General features: G+C 44.6%; 1 protein-coding gene across 14 annotated transcripts in view; it reads right to left on the reverse strand.

Moving 5' to 3' along the window:
* Window positions 1-19,066, reverse strand: part of NTRK2 (neurotrophic receptor tyrosine kinase 2) — a 445,567-nt gene that overhangs the window by 212,375 nt on the left and 214,126 nt on the right. The window lies entirely within an intron of this gene.

Genomic DNA, 19,066 nt, shown 5'->3' on the forward strand with positions numbered 1-19,066 from the left:
CATTGCCTCTCAAGTGAAGCGTGACTGCTCTCTGCCAAGCTTTCAGAGGGTGAGCGCAAGTTAATTTAAGGTGTGCCTCTGACTTACCCTAACAAAGATTGTGGTTCCTACTTGGATAGGGTGCATACCTATGTCAACTAGAGACCTAGGGGCATATTTACGAGGAACTGGTGAATCAGCTCTGATGCACCAGTTTCCTTGCGCTACCCTGTGCCCCCCTAACAACACCATGGTAGTGCTGTATTTACTATACAGCGCACCATGGTGCTCGTTAGCACAACTGTGCTAAAATTTTGTGAGCAGTTGTGGCGCTTTGCTGGACTAGCACTAACAATGTTGCCACTAGTCCAGCAAAGCTCAGGGAAGCCAACAGGATATAACACTAGTGTCATTTTAACACTTGCCCGGGACAGGCGTTAAAAAATGACACTAGAATGGAGCAGTAAAATCTTGTAGATGTTACTGCACCATTTTGTTGGGCCTCCTTGAGGGGGAACGCCTCCCTTGCATACATTATACCTGGTGCACGTATAATGTAGGGGAAGGGTTTACAAAGTGGCGCAATGGTACCATTGTGTCACTTTGTAAATGTGACACAAGGTGAGAGTCTGTTTAGCGTCGCTGTAGTGTAAAAAAATGACACTACGTCGGCACTAAGGGGGGTAAGGAACTCGTAAATATGCCCTCTAACAGTGCTCATGTGCCCCAGGGTTCTGGGCGCCTGTGCTCCTCCTGTCATCACAGAAAGTGGATATCAACTGTGAATCCTGCCCACCAAGTGGAAAGAGGCAGCCACTTCCCTAAACACAAAGATGACTGACTATCGAGACCACCAGCAACCTAAATGCAGGTACGGTTGGCAATGCAGCATCTCCCAAGACATCAACGCTGTAGCAATACACAAAGGTACGTGGGAAGCATAGTGTCTGTGAGATGGGTATGTTTTAAATAACATTGATTCATGTGTGCCTAGACATTATGGGCACACTTACTGAACAAAAGCTGCATCTTGACACATTAAGAAGTACTCCATGGATTAGCCTCAACTGATATTTTTAAGTGACCAGTGAATGCTTCGGAATTGCAGCCCTTCATAGGGATTTCCTTGAGCTACACTGTAAGTATATATTAATGAAAGGAACCTCAATGAAGAATTAAAAATAATCGCACAGGAGTGATGAGTTTAATCAGTTTTCACTGAATCACAGTGATGACATGTTTGCATGTGCCTCCATAAAGCTGCTACACCGCTGAAGGCATGTCCTGTTCTGGGAGATGATTAATGTATTGGTAGCCACCATTGGCTGGAGAGGAGGGTAACTAAAGAGTTGGCGTCACACGTGCCTGAACCAGGAGTCGATGAGCTTCGGAATGACGACAAACACCATCAGATTAAGAAGCAACTGATTTATCATTTTCAATATAAATTGAGGACGCCGTTTTAATAACAGTCTCCGTTTTCTATGGCAAGGAACATTTGGTTCTAAAATTGTAACGGAAATATCACTGGAAAATATTTTGGCGATGAGAAAAAATAGCATTGAGGGAACGGGATTGCTCAAAACGAAAGCAAAGAAACACTTTAGAAAGATATTAAATCTTTTTAGGGTTGAGCGCGCAAGTGCTCTAGCCTGCTGTAATCTCTCTGTGGGCTTTTAACCACGCTCACCACACGCCCATCAGTTTTGTTGGTTCATGGGCTTGCCTTTTAAAATTCACTTGATTTCATTAGTGAAAGGTATGCATACGGCAAGTCTTTTCTGGTGTTTAACTCTCCTCAAGCGCACCGACTAACTACTGAAAACATACGAGGCTCTGTGTTTTTCGCCTGGCTTCTGGACTACTTTTTCTTTTCATTGCCTATGCAGCAGGATCTCGCTGGGCAGTAGTCGAGCGCTTTGCTTGACATCGACCCTGTTACATGGATAACTGCATAACTGACGATAGGTTTGACTGCGAGTGAACTTGTGTTTCCTTTTCTGTCTGTCCTTCGCGCTTCACGCTCATGCCATGGCGCTTTAAATCGGCTTGCTTATGTGAAACTGTTTTACTTTTCATTTTCTATTTATGTGGCAAGAAAAGTCTGGTTAGTCGAGCAAATGTGAGATCCACTGCATTGCAAATTCTTGCTGGAAAATGTGGGCACAGAACATTTGATTTTCTCTAATAATGGATGTTTACTTGCAAGCTGAGAGGTGCAGCCATTCCACACGTATGCGGCATATCATACTCATCTGGATAAGAGATCCCAAGCTCAACTAAGATGTAGCAGAAAGTAGTTTATATAAGATCCCACCACTTAACTTTAGCTAAAAGCCTATTGTTAGTGTGAGGTTTTACCTAAAGAGCAACAATGTGACAGAATATTTGCAATGCACAGTCTTTAGATGCATAATGTTTAATGGAGGAATGGAAGAAACGTGGGGTTTACCGGAAGCAAGAATGAAAATGGGAGCTTTATGCAATAAACACGTTCTACAGATACACAAGTACCCTCACTGTGGAAATCTTTGTACTATGCACGTGCGAAGTATGGGCAAAAGATAGAACGTTTTTCTGCACCTTTACCATCAGCCTTTTTTGCAGCTTAAAGACTGCAGTAGAAACAGACAGGAAGTGAATGTTATTTACATTCACTCCAGCATAGATGGATAAAATAACTATCCAACTTGTGTTTGTTCATAGAAAAACGCCTCCTTTTGTCAATCAAGAAATTTGAGACAAATTTCCCAAAAGATCATTGGCCTAGGAGTGGAACTAAGGACAGCCATGTTTGCAAAGAAGATGGGAAATGGCAACCAGCACCTATTTAGTTAGAAGACTAGAAGACTCAAAGAACTTTCACCACAAACAACTCACACAAGATGGCAGGTTTAACCGGTGACAATGCCTGCAGCAATGAGGAAGTGTCAGCCAAGAGTCATCTCCGTTAATGACATTTGCTGCATCGACTAACGGGCCATAAGAAATATAAATTCATGATACGAATAAGGTCAAGATATGACTTTAATAGAGTGTTCATAATATATTCTTAGCTTTTCATTACAGCATCAACCTTCACAGCATACCTATAAAGCCCAACAACAGTAACCACGGATGGTGATGGAGCACCCATAACATGTTCATCACAAACCACGTACAGAATATCCATAAGTGAATAACTGACTCCTTTAATGAAGCATGTTGCGGCAAACACAGCCATCTAACTAGTTCAGAAAGTAGAATGTGCTGCCCTCATTTCATACAAGATTCACTACCTGGTGCGTTTGAGGATTCTGATGTCTATGCACACTTGAAAAATGGCACAAAGGACTCAGAAATCTTAAATGACTGAATTGGGAGTGTCGAGATGACACACATCACCAAAGAAGGCCAATACCATAGATCTGGCAGAGGCCAACAAATGTCACACCAAGCACATGCACCAGTGCAGCAAAGGGCAACAATTATTTTTCTAACTCACTTACCTCAATGTCCTTTGGACTACAGTGTCTCCCGTCTGCATTGGCAACTTCCAGCTTTACCGATTCTAGCAACCACAGTGGATGGAATAATCTAGAGGAGCATGCCCATTGGGGCACCTCAGTGGAGGTAGAAGTTTTGAAAATTCCAAAAAGCAGGTCTGGGGATACCCAAAATCTTTTTCAGCAGTTTGCCTATCCAGGCGTATGCACAACGACGTCTGGTCTTTCAGATGTTTTAAATTGCAGTATAATTTACATTTCCTTGTTTCATCATGGGTTTGGTCAACGGTAACTAGTCCATTCTTCTAGGCAGCAGAAGTGCCCTTGTGGTTCATCACAAAGCTGTACCCCATGACTCAACATGCAATGGGGGCGATGCAGCCACCAGCCCTAATGGGTCCTAGTTATGAGAGATCCAACTTTCTCAAAATACTGTATGGGAGATAAAGGCCCATATTTATACTTTTTGATGCAAACCAGCACTGGCACCTTATTTAAGGAATGACGTTAGCCGACGCTGCGGACTGGTCTGAGTAAAAAAAATTACTCAAACCAGGCAACGCCGGCGTAGGGGAAAATGGGGGTTGTGCGTCAAAAAATGGTGCAAGTCAGGTCTGAGGCAAAAATCATGCCTCAAACCGGACTTGCGCCATTTTTTGGCGCACAACCCCCATTGAAATGACTCCTGTCTTAGCAAAGACAGGAGTCATGCCCCCTTGCCCAATGGCCATGCCCAGGAGACTTCTGTCCCCTGGGCATGGTCATTGGGCACAGTGGCATGTAAGGGGGCCAAATTAGGCCCCCCATGCCACTTAAAAAAAATTAAAAGAATACTTACCTCAACTTACCTGTACTGACCTGGGATGGGTCACCCCATCCATGGGTATCCTCCAGGGGTGGGCGAGGGTGGCAGGGGGTGTCCCTGGGGGCAGGGAAGGGCACCTCTGGACTCCTTCCGAGCCCACAGGTCCCTTAACGCCTGCCCTGACCCAGGCGTTAAAAACGGTGCACATCAGGCTGTTTGCCGTTTTTTAAGGCCCACCCCCTCCTGTGCGTCAAAATGACACTGGAGTATAAATAAGGCACACAGGCCTTCGAGTCAATTTTTGGGCGGGAACCCCTACCTTGCATATCATTAACACAAGGCAGTTTCCCGCCTCCAATAAATGACACACACGGTGGAAGTTTGAAGTCCACGGGGTCGGGCATCAGAGTTTAAATATGGGGCAAGGTTTGCGCCGAATGTGTGTCAAACTTTTTTGACGCACATTCGGCGCAAACAGAGTATAAATATGCCCGAAAGTGCCCCCACATGGTTCAGCCCCTTATTATTCACTTGCTGAAACAGATTGTCAGATTATCACATGGTGGAACTGAGGACAAGGATCCACAACTTCACCACCACCCTCCACAGATTGCGGCCTGTGTACCTCAGCCTGAATACTGCCAACAGCACCGCTCCTGGTAGGCAGTATCATACACTGAGCTGCCAGTTCCTCTTTCAGAAGGCCGAACATGCTAGCAGGCCATCAATATCATTATCCCACGGTCAGGACAAAGGCTGGACTGGCACTGCCAATGCTGTTCACACACAATTACACGTTGTACGATTTGTGACTTGTGCTCCATTTTCATCATTCAAACATTGGCACATCTGCAAATGTATTTCTTCAGTCATTCTGGCCAATTTTCGTGAATGTTAAAATATTTGCATTCTGAAAAAGCAAATAAATAACCAGGTTGGAAGCTTATTGCCTGCGCACCGAACACCTTTCTAGCTGCTAGTTTCCACTTGGGGTGGTATGGCAATAAGCTGCCAACAGGGACATGGAGCAGCCGACATAGAAAGATGTCAGCAGCTCAAAATCTGACTGTGAGCGGTTGTAGAAGCTATCCACTGGGAAATGTGCTTGATAATCCTGTCTGATACATGCAGATGAAATCATGTCTTGGGAGAATGCGAAATGTAAGCTCCACCCATCGTGGCTGATTTGGTGTGTGATTATGTAAGTCAGCATCACTTTGAAAAGGAACTTCTGGAGTTCAGCAATGGCATGTGAGCTGCATGGGTGAACATTTCCCTAAATTCTAGTGAACAGCATATGGTGACAAGCAGTGCAGGAGCAGAACAGCAGTTTGATCAAGTGATCAGTGGAAGGGCACCCTCGGCATTCCGAGTCATTGGATTTCCTTTGGCTTGCTTTAAGTGTGCTTAAATGGTTGTGTGTGTTTTGAATGGGAGCAAAACTAGTATGCATGTTCTTTGCAGCACACCAGTAGCCCGAAACACAATGATGTGTTTTTTTTAATTGGATTTGAACTTTTCAGATGCTCAAGAGGCTAGGCTTGTCTGTGAGCAAAAACAAACTTTTTATTCATAGTGGAATTTTAAAGTACGGTCTAGTGGTTTTTGCGCTAATGCTGCTAAACATCAATTAATCAGTTGAACGTTTTTGTTTCAGCATCAAATGCATGCAAACCTGTCACAGTATTTAATAGTCTCCACACTTGAGCTGTGCCTACACTGGGCTATTTAGGACCAACTGCATGCGATTCTGTAACGTCAGGTGCTATCAAGCTGAATCTACCTAACTTGTTTAATTTTACACTCAAAATGCCGCTCTTTGATTTCTTTATGAATTCCCCTTTTCCTCGAAGGTTTTCTTTGTTCTTACTTTATTTATATGCTTAGAATAATTTTATGCCACCATTTCACAAATCTTATGGGCAGAAAATGTGATAAATGAAAGATTAATAACATCTGCAATTGTGGCCCATGGTTGGGCGTTGTATGTTCGGCAGTCTGGCAGCTAGTCAACCATACCCAGGGAGAATTGTGGGTGCATGTGTTATGAAAACTTTTCATAGATTCCCAGGAGGTTGCTGTGATCATGAACCTGGATCGTGTAGAGAGGCCCACTAGTGACCCGCCGATCATCATCTTGGCACAGTGTGAGGGCAAGATCTCTCTTCTGAATCTGTGTCCTCCTGATAGTTGGTGCGTAGGTGGACATTATCGCTGCAAATGTAGCTGCCGATGGGTCTTTTAACAGAAGGACGCAGACTATGAGTTGAATATTAGGGAGAGGTCTGCAGATGCTATGTTGTTCGTTTTGCTCTCATGTACCAATTTGCTCCTATGTACCAAGTTACCTATTAATATTCATATTTTACCAAGTTTAGGTTTCGTCCGTGAAAGTGTCTTGGTGCATTGTGTAGAAAACATATATTATGTAGTCTTAAGTGAGATGCACTGTCTATAGGAATGCTATTAGCTCCATGATTCCTCATCTCAGCATGGTGTCCTACTCAGCCCTCTGCATTTCTTTCTCGAGTATCTCTTTGATAGACAAGAGGTGTTAGGAACATGGACAATGACATGCCTCGTAGCTGAAATCATACTTACTTACCACGCTAGTGAGGTTCCTGACCCAATAAAAAGATACCAGATTTCTGAGGTGGGCACTCGTTCTGTGCATTTGTGACTCTATGGCCTGTGTGATTGGGATGCGGCCATATCACGTGATCATGGAATAGCAATAGAGCACTTTCAAATCTTTCATGGTTCCCTTGAGAAAACAGCTAATTAACATAATCAAGTGGTCAAGATTGAAGGGGCCAGACATTACTCCTTCATAGAGTTGCTCCACTTTTAATGAAGTAAAATGTCTTCAATGTTGTTGGATGGATTTCTGACCACTGTTTTGTGCCTTTTTGTTTGATGATCAACGGTTGGTGTTTTGAACATGAATTTTTTTTAAAGAATTTGAGACGATGAAAGAGATAAAATTAAACCTTCACAAGTCAAGTTCCATAAAGACTTGAAAGTTCACCTTTCACAAAGTATCACAGACCCCTGTTCCATGCAGCCAGAAGTCCCTCCAAGAAATCAAGACTTCCGGCAGCAGAGGCATTTCTTCCTGACCGTTACCCCAAGCTGCCCTTCTCCCAGAGTGGGAGTATAGAAAACAAGAACCACGTTTTAGCAGTTTTATCCTATTTTCCCCTGCTGCAAGCACCATCCCGGGACTTGTAGCAGTGGGCAAAATATGTAAGATGCTTGGGGAGACAGTGACATGGGGCTGAGTCGCCTCCATGAAGCCCTTTGTGGAAGCAATATCCTTCCTCTTATCTTCCAGTGCCCCTTTCCAAGCCCTTTTTTTCTAAATCCTTGGTAGATTCATGCTTTGCAAGGCTGGCAATGTTTTAAAAATGCGAAGTAAAGTTCCTCAACACCTTGTACAATTTGCCCCTATCATACATACATTTTGCATACTCAGTTCATGAGCTCCGAGTTGCTAACTATGTCGTCCATGTGCCCTAAATTCTAGCACACTGACGCCATCTGTTCCAAATTACTTTAAAAATTGTGAACGTATTTCAAAGTCTTCACATTACCCATAAGACCTGAAGCCTTCTCGGGTGCATGAAATAAACGTATGAATGAATCCCTCCTACACTGATGATGTGAGGTCCATAATAAAGAGCTTTGGAGTTGCCACAGCAAATTTTATGATGATGTAAGAAGAGTCGCTTAAACCAGTATCTTACTGCAGTGGCTGCTTAGAGGTAAACACCTGTTGATTCAATGTCTATTCGGACACTTTGTCAAAAATGACATAAAATTGTGTTTAATCAAAATAATGGCCATGTCTATAGGCTATCGATTTTTAATACAAGAAGGATAGCATTTGTGTACCGTAGAATCGGTGGATATTAATCTCTCTAAATGCACAACATGCCACATTACAGTAAACACACAAAACTAAGATTACTAACACTAATCTGCCACAGATTAGGCACACCACCAGCCCTTGAGCCTCGTAATATAAAATCCAACACATTGTCGGTGGCTCGGTGGTCCGGACATCACTATAGCACTGTTACTTTCAATGCCCTATGGAATAATTGTTTCACTGCCAAATTAACATCATTTATTGTTCACCGAGTCATCACCATTTCATATTTCCCATGGATTAATATCATGCCTAATAGGGTCTGGAAAAAATAATTGCAGACAATTTTATCGAGGCTCCATTCAGTGTGACACCTTCCCTTTTATCCAGTATTAATTGTAAAAATATTAGATGCGTGCTTCAGCCTGAGAAAATGAATGTAGCATTAGCGAGGTGGAATCGGTACTCGGCCTCGGTTATGAAGATGGCAGTGACCTACGGAACACCGCAGAACTATTGTTCTAAACATGATGGAACAAAGGCTGCGCCTTCACAAAAGCAGAAGCCATTCCTGATGTAGAACATGGGGGCAAGTGTTGTTTGTCCCGTTTTATAAAGTTTATGCTCAGTATGAATTTAGTGCGCATCCTAGTATTTCGTGTGACGTTTCTTCAGTTACTACATAGTGGAATTTGGCATGCAAAACTATGAGGCTTGGATAATACGCAAATAAATGCGGTTTTACACCGGAACAGAAACCGTCCCGACAGTGTGTGCAAACGGTCTTACACTTGGCCTTCCCCCGCTGCCCCCCATACCACGGAGAGTGACTGCTTCAGACAGCTACTGGAGACATACCCCTTCACCGCTCCCCACCCCCAGTATGAATTTATGCTGAATTCACCAAACTGTCGGAGTGTCTGTCGTCTTCTCCTCTTACCTGCTGTGGTGTTCGCTGGCAAAAAATACACGAGAGAAATCAATTCTTTTTGAAACCCAGCTGTTGAGTGAGGTCGGTTTCACGACCCACGTGCCAAAGGTGAATATGGTAGGCTTTCCTCTTGATGACACGCAGCAGCCGGCCCAGATCTGATTTCCATCACAGTAACTGTGCTCCTAGCACGGAGTATTCAACAAAAGGGCACTTAAGTCGAGCAGCGGGAGGTAGGTTGGGGGAGAGGTGTCAATAGGAAGTGGCTCCTATTTTGTTAAGTAGTATTTCATTCATAAGATTGACTCTTTAAAGAAAAAAGAAATGCATTTTGTTGATACATTTTTTTAAAGCGTTTAGACCTGGGGAAGGTAAAGATTCGGGGGTAGTGGGCGCGGCCGGTCTTGGACACGTCCTGTGCTTGGTTCAGTATCCCTGTTCTGCTCAAGCCAATTCCTTGAGAATTAAATCCATTAACATATTTCGGTGCCCATCAGGATTACGAGTCTGTGGGTTTGGAGTTCTTCAGTGTGGCTGCACTTGTGGATGGTTCTGATTGATTGTGTTTACTTTCTAGGTAGTGGAAAGTGTGATTGTTGAAGCAAAGAAAACAAGCATTTGCAATGCAATGGATCTCGCGTTTGCTTGAGCTAGAGCTATTAGTGTTGTAAATTCCTAACTAGACTTTTCTTGCCACATAAATTGAAAATGAAAAGTAAACCAGATGACATAAGCAAGTCAATTCAAAGGGCCACGGCCACCAAGAGCGTGAACGCAAGAGTTATTGGCTCCCTGCGTGAATGTTTAGAAAGGTGTGGGGCTGGGATGAAAGGCAAAGTGAAACCTGATGAGGGGCCATCACACGCTGTAACATGAGGAAGTGTGGCTTAGTGTGATGGCCAACAAAAATGTTCACTTTGTGAAATCGTCTGGAAGGGAACTCAGCACACAAAAGAGGAAAATTTCACAAAATGCACCAATAAAAATGAAGCATTTAAAAAGAGCACAACAAAGAATGAATAGCAAGACTGGGTGTGGTTGAAAGCCCACAGAGAGATTACAACAGGCCAGAGAGCTTACGCGCTCAACGCTAAAAAGAGAAGCAGTGGGGCAGAAGGTACAGCCACCAGCCCAGGTGGATGGAACAGGAATATTTCAGCGGGGCCATGCTGGGTTATGGAGTCTAACTAGGGGACACCTGGCGGCTACTCTTATTGAAGAAAAAAAAAACTCTTTCCTTCTTTCTTTCTTTCTTTCTTTCTTTCTTTCTTTCTTTCTTTCTTTCTTTCTTTCTTTCTTTCTTTCTTTCTTCCCTTCTTTCTTTCTTCCCTTCTTTCTTTCCTTCTCTTCCACCTTCTGCTTTTCATCCTAATCCTCTTAGTCACAGACATGCTTAAGGCTAGTTATGACTGTGACAATTCTTCACAACAATGAATGATCCAATTTTTTACCTGGGCTAGTTACAAGAAGCTGAGAAGAAAAAGAGCAGATGGTACATATGTGTGTTATTGACTATGTGAGGTTTGTTTAATTGATTGGTTGTCTCAGGCTTCTATGAGCTGTTTCATATTTGCACTTGGGATTTGTAGTCTTGTTAGTGAACTATTTTCTGCTGACAAGCAAAAAAGCTGCTGTAGTATCAACTGCTATATAAATCAATAAAAGAAGAATTGTACTGCTTATGAGCCACTTGGTAAATAGGCAGGATTTTCTCCAAACCATAAGTTACCAATGCTAGGGGCACAAGTAACTCCAGCCCATTACAAGCTGAACACCGAGGAGCCACTAAGAAATGAGGAATTACAGGGGAAATTGGTAATTCAGGTTGCTTTCCATCACCCTCATGTTGCGGTCAATCCCGCTCTTGATCCCTGTTGATTATGTGTCTCCTCCACCCTTCCCTTTGCTTTTGAGTCCCCTCTAGTATTGCTTTGGCGTTCCCTCACCTCCAAAATGTTGCTTTGCCATTCACCCCATACCTTTCCCCATGTTGCTTTACCATTCTTACCACACCAATAAAAATGAAGCCCTGCTGCGTCTCAGTTTCCCTCTTCCTTCCTATTTTCTTTTTAGTTACTAATTCTACTCAGTAACTAAAAGGAAAAAAAAATGTGGTTGTGTCATTTTGTAGGCACGCACGCACATGTGTTGCATGTGCCTACCAAATCATGAGGACAGACGTGTCAAGAGCTTTTTTTGAACTTTAGGTTGGAGATCATGGCTAAAAATGGTGAGATCGATTGGTTTTGGCAATGCTTTTTTCCTTTTTGTTGTGGCCCATAATTAAATTGTTTCGGAGTGACCTTGCTATTTTAAATACCTCTTCATACATTGGCAGACTTGGCCAAGAATTTCAAGGATTAGAATTGTGTTTAATGTCCACAATGCTTGCTTGATTATGTGAAAGTATGCTTTAGCCAGAGTGTAGAGATCAGTCTGTCAGGCAGGGGTGGCTCCTTGGCAATGGCAAAGGAGAATTGCCCTCCTAGCTGAGCCAGCATCTGAAAAATAAAACAATAGTTCAATATTGTTTTATTTTTCTGCTGCTAGCTCAGCCAGCATGTGAAGGAAGGGACGGGCTGGGCCATGGGAGGGGGCAAAGGGGAAGAGATGAGAGTGCACCTAAGTTTGCATGTGTGTTTGGCTGGCCGAACACGCATGTGCAACTTGGGTTTTTCCAACCAGGACGGGCTGGGGAAACTGCACAGACTCAAGTGTTGTGTCTGAGCAGCAGAACAAGCCGCTCAGACCAAACCTGGTGACACGTTCATGCTAGGTTTAGCATGAAAGGAGTGCCAGGACTCCTGGGGAGCCTGTGTGGTGTCCCAGTGAATGCTGGGACACCACATCGAGGGAAGAGGAGTGCAAGCGAGGCAGCAGGAGACAGTGGCATTGTCGTATAAGGTAAGTTTATTATTGTTATTTTTCTATTTTCACCCCGCCCATCTCCGTCCCTTGAGATTTGTGTCGGCAGCTGCTGCCTTCGGGGTCAGGAATGCAGCCAGGGTACAGTGCTTAACTTGGGCCAGTGGTTCCAAGTGGGGCCCACCAGCACTCATTTTTGAGGACAGGCACGTATTTGTCCTCACCAGGCTTTGACCAAGAGCAAGGGAGGGAAAACCAAACATGGGGTAAGGAGGAAGAGAAAAATGAAAAAAACTGTGGCAAAGGGAGAAAACAGAGATGAAAAATAACCCACAATAGTGAAATTAAGGGGCAGTGAGTGTCTGGTGGTGGAAAAAAGAGGCATGAGGTGTAATCAAGATCATGCATTCTTGGTACTCAGCACCCATGACATTCATAGCACCAGCTGCAGGCTTCTGAGCAAACCACTGGGCCTCAGGACTTATTTTTAAAAAAATTTTAAGGACTACCATGATTATCCTATCAGTGTTCTATGTTCCATTATTATAAATTATATGATTGGTGAGAAAGTGATGTGAATCCTTCTAGAGTGCACACTGTATCATTTATTAACAAAAACGTCCTCATGAACATCTCAAGACGTTTCATTTCCGATTGACCTCTCTATATTTCACAGTTTGCAACTGGTCTAGGGCTTGGCCTTGTTCTGACCTGAGGATGGGAGTTGGGGTTTATGTTTACGTTCTTATTGCTCTCTACTGTGTGGAACATTGACAGCATGGTGTGTGTGGATTGGGGGCTGTGGAGACATATGTGGACATGGGGGCTCCTGTCATTTGAGGAGGTGGGGCACTCTTTACACAAAGCATGGCAGGACATCGGAATGATTCTTATCCTACATATAAATCCTGACCTGCAATGTATGGGGGATAGCCACACGCAGCTGTTGTTTTCAGGTGTATTCCGAACTGAAATGTAGACATATCCACATACCCTACTTACAGGGAACCCACATGATGACTGTAGAAGTACAGAAGCTCAACCACAGCTGGAGAGGCCAAATTGTTGGTATCTCCTATGCGATGTTTGGCAGAAGGATGCTGCTTGGGGTGGTACCGGCGATGCCAAAAGAGTCACATAAACTGACAAATTCGCATCAGCGTTATATGATGGCAGAGGGGAGGCTGGATGGGGCACCGATCACGTTAGTGGTGTTATATGCTCCTAATAGGTCAATCACAATTCCTGGACACCCCAGCTCCCACAATGGTATAGGATTCAAATGCACAGGTTATGTGAGGAAGGGACTTTAAATGCATGTATGATACTACTATAGCTCGATCGACCCTTCGGCTGCAGGGCACATCGGCAGTCTAAACAGCACATGACTTGGCAGACTGGTTAGGCGATCCATACATCCCTTCTTGAGGGAATATTCATATTTCTATCTGATTTCCCTACTTCACATCCAAATTTACCTCTTTCCCTGTAGCTCCAATATGGTCCTATTTGTCAGGGACCCTGAATATCTGGGTGGCATGCTATCCAACCACAGCCCTCCTAAGATTCCAATTTACTGGGACAGGTGACGAACCCTGACACCCACATGGAGGTTGTACACACATGCCCTTCATGATGACACTTCTCAAGATACTGTGGGCACACATGTCACCCAATACAATAATGAAAATGACAGAACAGCAGAACAGCAACTGACACTGGGTGAAGTGGGGCACCTTTAAAGTGGGCATGCAGGCCAATTTATCAAGCCGGCATATAGTGTGAAGCTAACCCTGTGGCTTGTGATCATAGACTAGGAACACTTCATGCGTCAGGCTGAAGTGCGGGGCGGAGAGGGTATGATGCATTTGGAGAATTTGTCCCCCTTAGAGCTGACCACAGAATTCTAGTGGAAAGGGTTAGTAAAATAGACTATGCAGGATACGTAGCCAAACATCAGGCAGAGGTAAACAGAGCAGGACAAATACTGGCTTGCCTGCTACACTCAGAGGTGGAGAGCCCACAACTAAATGCCATCCCAGCAAAGATTGGAGATTTTCTCAACACACAGCTACATGATTCTTTTCCTATTACAGCTTTCTGTATCTGGAGAGAGAAAGACCCAAGGAATCAATACTACAGGAATACTTTGACAGCGTGCTGATTCCATGCTTGGATCCCCTTCAGTGCCACGCTCTCCATGAACCAATATTGCTCAACAAGATCTGCCTTGCAATCAACCAGATGGCCCGTAAACCGAGGCTTACTCAACCTATAAGGCAACCCTAGCCCTGTGACTACTCCTCTGGTTTCGATCTGCCAAGGACAGGGGCGCGTTGCTAGCTTCTCTAAGAGAGGCTATTATCGTGGTCCTCCCCAAACCCAGTGGTGACTCATCGGAGGTGTGCTCCTTTCACCTGCCTTCTCTTCTCAATATGGATTGTAAGATCCTTGGGAAGAGTTGTCTGCTGCCATGCCTATCTACACTGGCACACAAGGACCAAAATGGGTTTAACCCTGGATTGAACACATACCTCAGTCTGAGATGTCTTTTCCACCTAGTGGAAGACCGTCCTCCCGGGCCGTCCTATACATGGCACTCACGTTATACACTAGAAAGGCTTTCAGCATACTGGGATGGTCTTATATTCAGGGAATACTACTTAGAATGGGCATGGGACCTGAATTATTTTGTTGGATCGATCTTCTGTGTACAGAACTGGTTGCCAGAGTGCACATGGGCAGCGAAATCTCACAACCTTTCGGGTGCGCCTGGGCACAAGACAGGACTGCCCACTCTAAGCAAGCATTTTCCAACAAGGGGGTCCTCAGCGGGGAAATACCTAGCAGTACTGCATGGCCTGGCGATTTACCTTTATGCAGATGATGCCCTAATCTATTTCAGAAATGTGCGTAAACACCTACCCTGAGTGATGGAAGAGTTTGGAGCGGTCTCCGGCTTAAAACTGAAATGGACCGTAGCCTACCTCTTTTCTCTCTGTAAACTCCCAGAAGTAGAACGGAAGGGACAGCTGTACCTGCGGTTGCCGTGGCAATATGACTCACTCTGGAACCTAAGGGTCAACATTTACCATTCAGATGATGACCTGTTGCAGAGTAAATTGGGGCAGTTCTGACTGGTGCATGTGGCTCCTTGCCCTTCTGGACATCCTTACAGCTCTCCCAAACGGGTAGAGTGGTGATAGTAAAAAAAAAAGCTAATTCCTCCCTGATTGCTCTACCACACTGGGTTACTTCTTTCAGGAGCTCAGGACCATTCTACTCAACTTGATATGGGGAAAGGGAAGAAACAAAGTGGCTCTCCACAAAATGTTTGCTCTGTTGGAAAGAGGGGGGCTGGGAGCTCTGCATTATGAGCTGGACTATGTGGTGGTGCATGTGCTGGCTGTCGAACGCGCCAAACCATGAGTGGTCATTAGTTATGCAGGGCAAAGAGGGGTTGCGGCATACTGAACTGACTTCTGAGCCCCTGAAGGGAAATATTGTTGGTGCATATTTATGCACCCGAGGAACTGTCCCACACCATATGCACCTTCCCTTTCACTGTAAGTACTCCCCCCAATCCATGGAGTGGCAGGCTGGTATAATACAAGGCAGTGGGTGGAGGTGGACAGCCTAAAGTTAGGGACCTGTATGAACATAAAACTCTGCTGACCTTTCAAGATCTCACAGAGCACTACATGCTTAATGAGAAACATTTCTTGACCCATATCTTTAAAGTTGCAACTGCTACAAATGTATGATGGAACAACGCATCCGCCAACCACGCATGCCTGAACAACTCAGTCGGAACAATGACTGCGTTGTTTCCACGAATGCCTTTACCATGAATGCCTTTACAATGATTTTTTGTTGTAAAGGCATGTCTAGTAAATGCATGTGTGGAACGGTATGTGTGGTTTGTGCATTCCATCCCCCACCCACCCTGAAAATACAACTACCCGGATAACCCCCCACCAACCCTGAGCCCTAAAACCTACCCCAAACCCCCACCTGCTTAAAAAACAACCAACCCCACCCCCAAAAATAAAACTATCCCACCCCTAATAAACAAAATGACTCTGACCCCCACCCCCAAAAACCTACAACCCCTCCCACCCCTACCCCCCAAAACCAAAATACCTTGGCCCCCTACCCCCAAAAACCAAACTACCCTATCCCCCAATCCCAAAAACCAAACTCCCCACCCTCACCCCCAAAAAACAAAATACCCTGGCCCCCTACCCCCAAAAAACAAACTCCCGACCCCCACCCCCAAAAAACCAAACTACCCGACCCCCCCACCCAACCCCCAAAAACCAACGATCCCACCACTCCCAAAAACCAAACTACCCCACCCCCTCACCCCCCCAAAAAAAACGACCCCGATCCCCAACACCAAAAACAAAAGTACCCTGACCTCCCACCCCCAAAACAAAACTACCCCGACCCCCCACCCCTAAAAACAGAACTGCCCCGATCCCCACCCCTAAAAACCAGAACTACCATGATCCCCCTATCCCCACCCCTAAAAAAATAATAATACTCTGACCTCCCCCACCTCAAGCCATTAATCCACCTCACCCCTAAAACCAATCCCCCAACCCTGCCCCAGTCCCACTTACCTAGTTCTCTCCGATTCTGACTCCCGTTTTCTCTGCCTTAATCATGCATGTGCTTTGTTCAGCACATGCATGGTTAAGGCAGAGCAAAAGGGAGTTGTTAATGCAAGCGTTGTTACGCTTGTGTTAACAATGATGCTGTAGTTCCCGAGTCGTTGTTCTTGATGTTCCCCACTGCTACTGCATGACTCAGGCAGGTGAGCAATTACTCGACTCTACATGAAGTTGCTGTAATCCTATAGCCTGGCCCTAAACACCTGAGAGATGAATGGGTCCGATGGCTCTGGCAAGAGCTTACAGATAGGCAATGGACCCTCAGGCTGGAGCAGGTTCGGAGGGTCTCTTGGGATCCACGGCTGAAATATATGCAGTTTAACTACCTACATCAAACATATCTCACCCCACTGAAGTTACATTATCTTTCCAGGAATAGTCCAGAAGTGCCTGTGGGCCTGCCCAGAAATGTAATGTTATTAGACGACAGCAGTAATGACAACATAATGGACTGACTCCTACAGGCAGACCTTTTACAATGCTTACTGGGACTGATTCCTCATACAACAAATACATCACAACATTTTTGGACTTGGCATTCATTCTGCTGAAGTGCTGTATAGCGATGGTGTGGACGTCTCCGGGGCCTCAGAACTGTCTCTGTGACTTATGGATCATCTTGAATGGGCAACAGCCGAGCCGGCTACTTGGCACTCACTCTTACTACAGCAGGAGTGTTGCCACAATAAGACACTTGGGATGTATACCTGAACAAACTGAAGGCAAATACAGACGGAAGACCACCCTGAGGTATGGCACCTATTGGTGGAGGGTTCCTCCTTATGCGCCAGTGGGTGTGGACATGCACCTGTTGTTGGTAGGCAATACACTGATCATGCACCTGGATTATCCTATGTAACCCCGTGCCACCTCCCCTCCCCCATGCCGTGTCTACGGTTACACCTTCCTTAGAACGCAGAGAGAGATGGACATGTCTCCCTTCTCCCCCCACTCGATACCAAGCCAACCTTGGGCATGGCACTCCCCCACAGGGCACAAACCGGTTAAATGTACATAATAGGCACTAATGGTTCTCCCTCACTTGGGCGCAGGAGAATTGTTGTTTAGTTAGCCTGACAAGTTATGGTAGTTCTTATGTGTAGGAGGCACAGGCGGGTCTTCCCAACTACCAGTGGAGCAAACAGGCACTGGACACTGAAATAATCGACTGCGCATATAAGGAAACCTGAGCCACCCGGACACCTACGGAGGCCTTTGAGATAGAAACTTATGCTGTACAATTGTTCCTGTTCCTCAATGACTCACATTACAATACTGGATGAATAGGTTTATATGTTGTAAAATGCAATAAAGAGCTACTGGGGAAAAAAAGAGATACTCGTGTGATGAAAAACAGTCATACTTATGAATTAATTAAAGTGTGAAAGACTCGGAGACAGTTTAGAACAAAATAGAACAAATTGTCCTCAAGTCATTCAATAAGTGCGACATCATACACTATATAAATTGACTTTCCAAGGGTTCTTGGCTCTTTGTGTCTCATTGGTTTCCTATGGGCATGCTTTTGGTCATTCAGGGCCATCCTCAGACAAGCAGCTTCTAGCCACATGTTCCAGATAAGCTTATAGAAGTTTATAATAACTATTTTTCTGAAATCTGAGCTCCTTCTCTAAATCCTGCATCAACACGTGGAATATTTTGCTTTCAGTACTTAACATATAATTCTCTGTAAAGTGTGACCGGTGAAGTTATTTTGGTGCAGTTTGCAAGTACCACTCTAGCCCAACTCTCTGATTCGGTCTTTTGAATACAGTACCCACAGGATAACTCTTTGATTACCTGAGACACCTTTCTGTACACACTCTAAAGCATCCTTAAATAGAAATTAGCTGATGCCAATGATATGTCATAGCATTCACTTGCCTGTTGGTATGGTTTCAATGCTTTTGACTGCAAGGAATAATTTTAAAATCATTTTGTCACATTTATATTTGCTGGTTGAGAAGCTGCGTCCTCTAGACTTAGTTCATGTTTAGCTAGTTTGGTGTGGTGATGATCTTCTAGCTTAGACCATATGACAATCATGCTTAGATCTTTCTATTATTAAGACTAAATGATGTTCAGACACAATCTAATTCATCTAACCCTGGATCTCTTGTTGGCATTCAGCACTGGTGACCATGAGTTCTGTTGCAGAAATTCCAAGATAGGGCATCAGGAAGGTGGCCTTTGAGTAGTTCATGCTGAGATGGGGCAGCTTAGAAATATGAATCCCATTGATGGACCTGACATCCTAGGTGTGGTTTTTCCCCAGCTTTTTACCTTCAACCTCCTGTTTTTGCTGACTTTGTTTTTGCTGGCCTTAGGACTCTGCGGACTTCACCACTGCCAACCTGTGTCAAAGTGCTTGTGGTCTCTCCCTTAAACATGGTTGAATTGGCTTACACCCAATTAGCACATTTAGGGGCACATTTACTTTAATGGTGAAGCAGG

Source organism: Pleurodeles waltl, chromosome 1_1, assembly GCF_031143425.1.
Source record: "Pleurodeles waltl isolate 20211129_DDA chromosome 1_1, aPleWal1.hap1.20221129, whole genome shotgun sequence".
NCBI lineage: Eukaryota > Metazoa > Chordata > Amphibia > Caudata > Salamandridae > Pleurodeles > Pleurodeles waltl.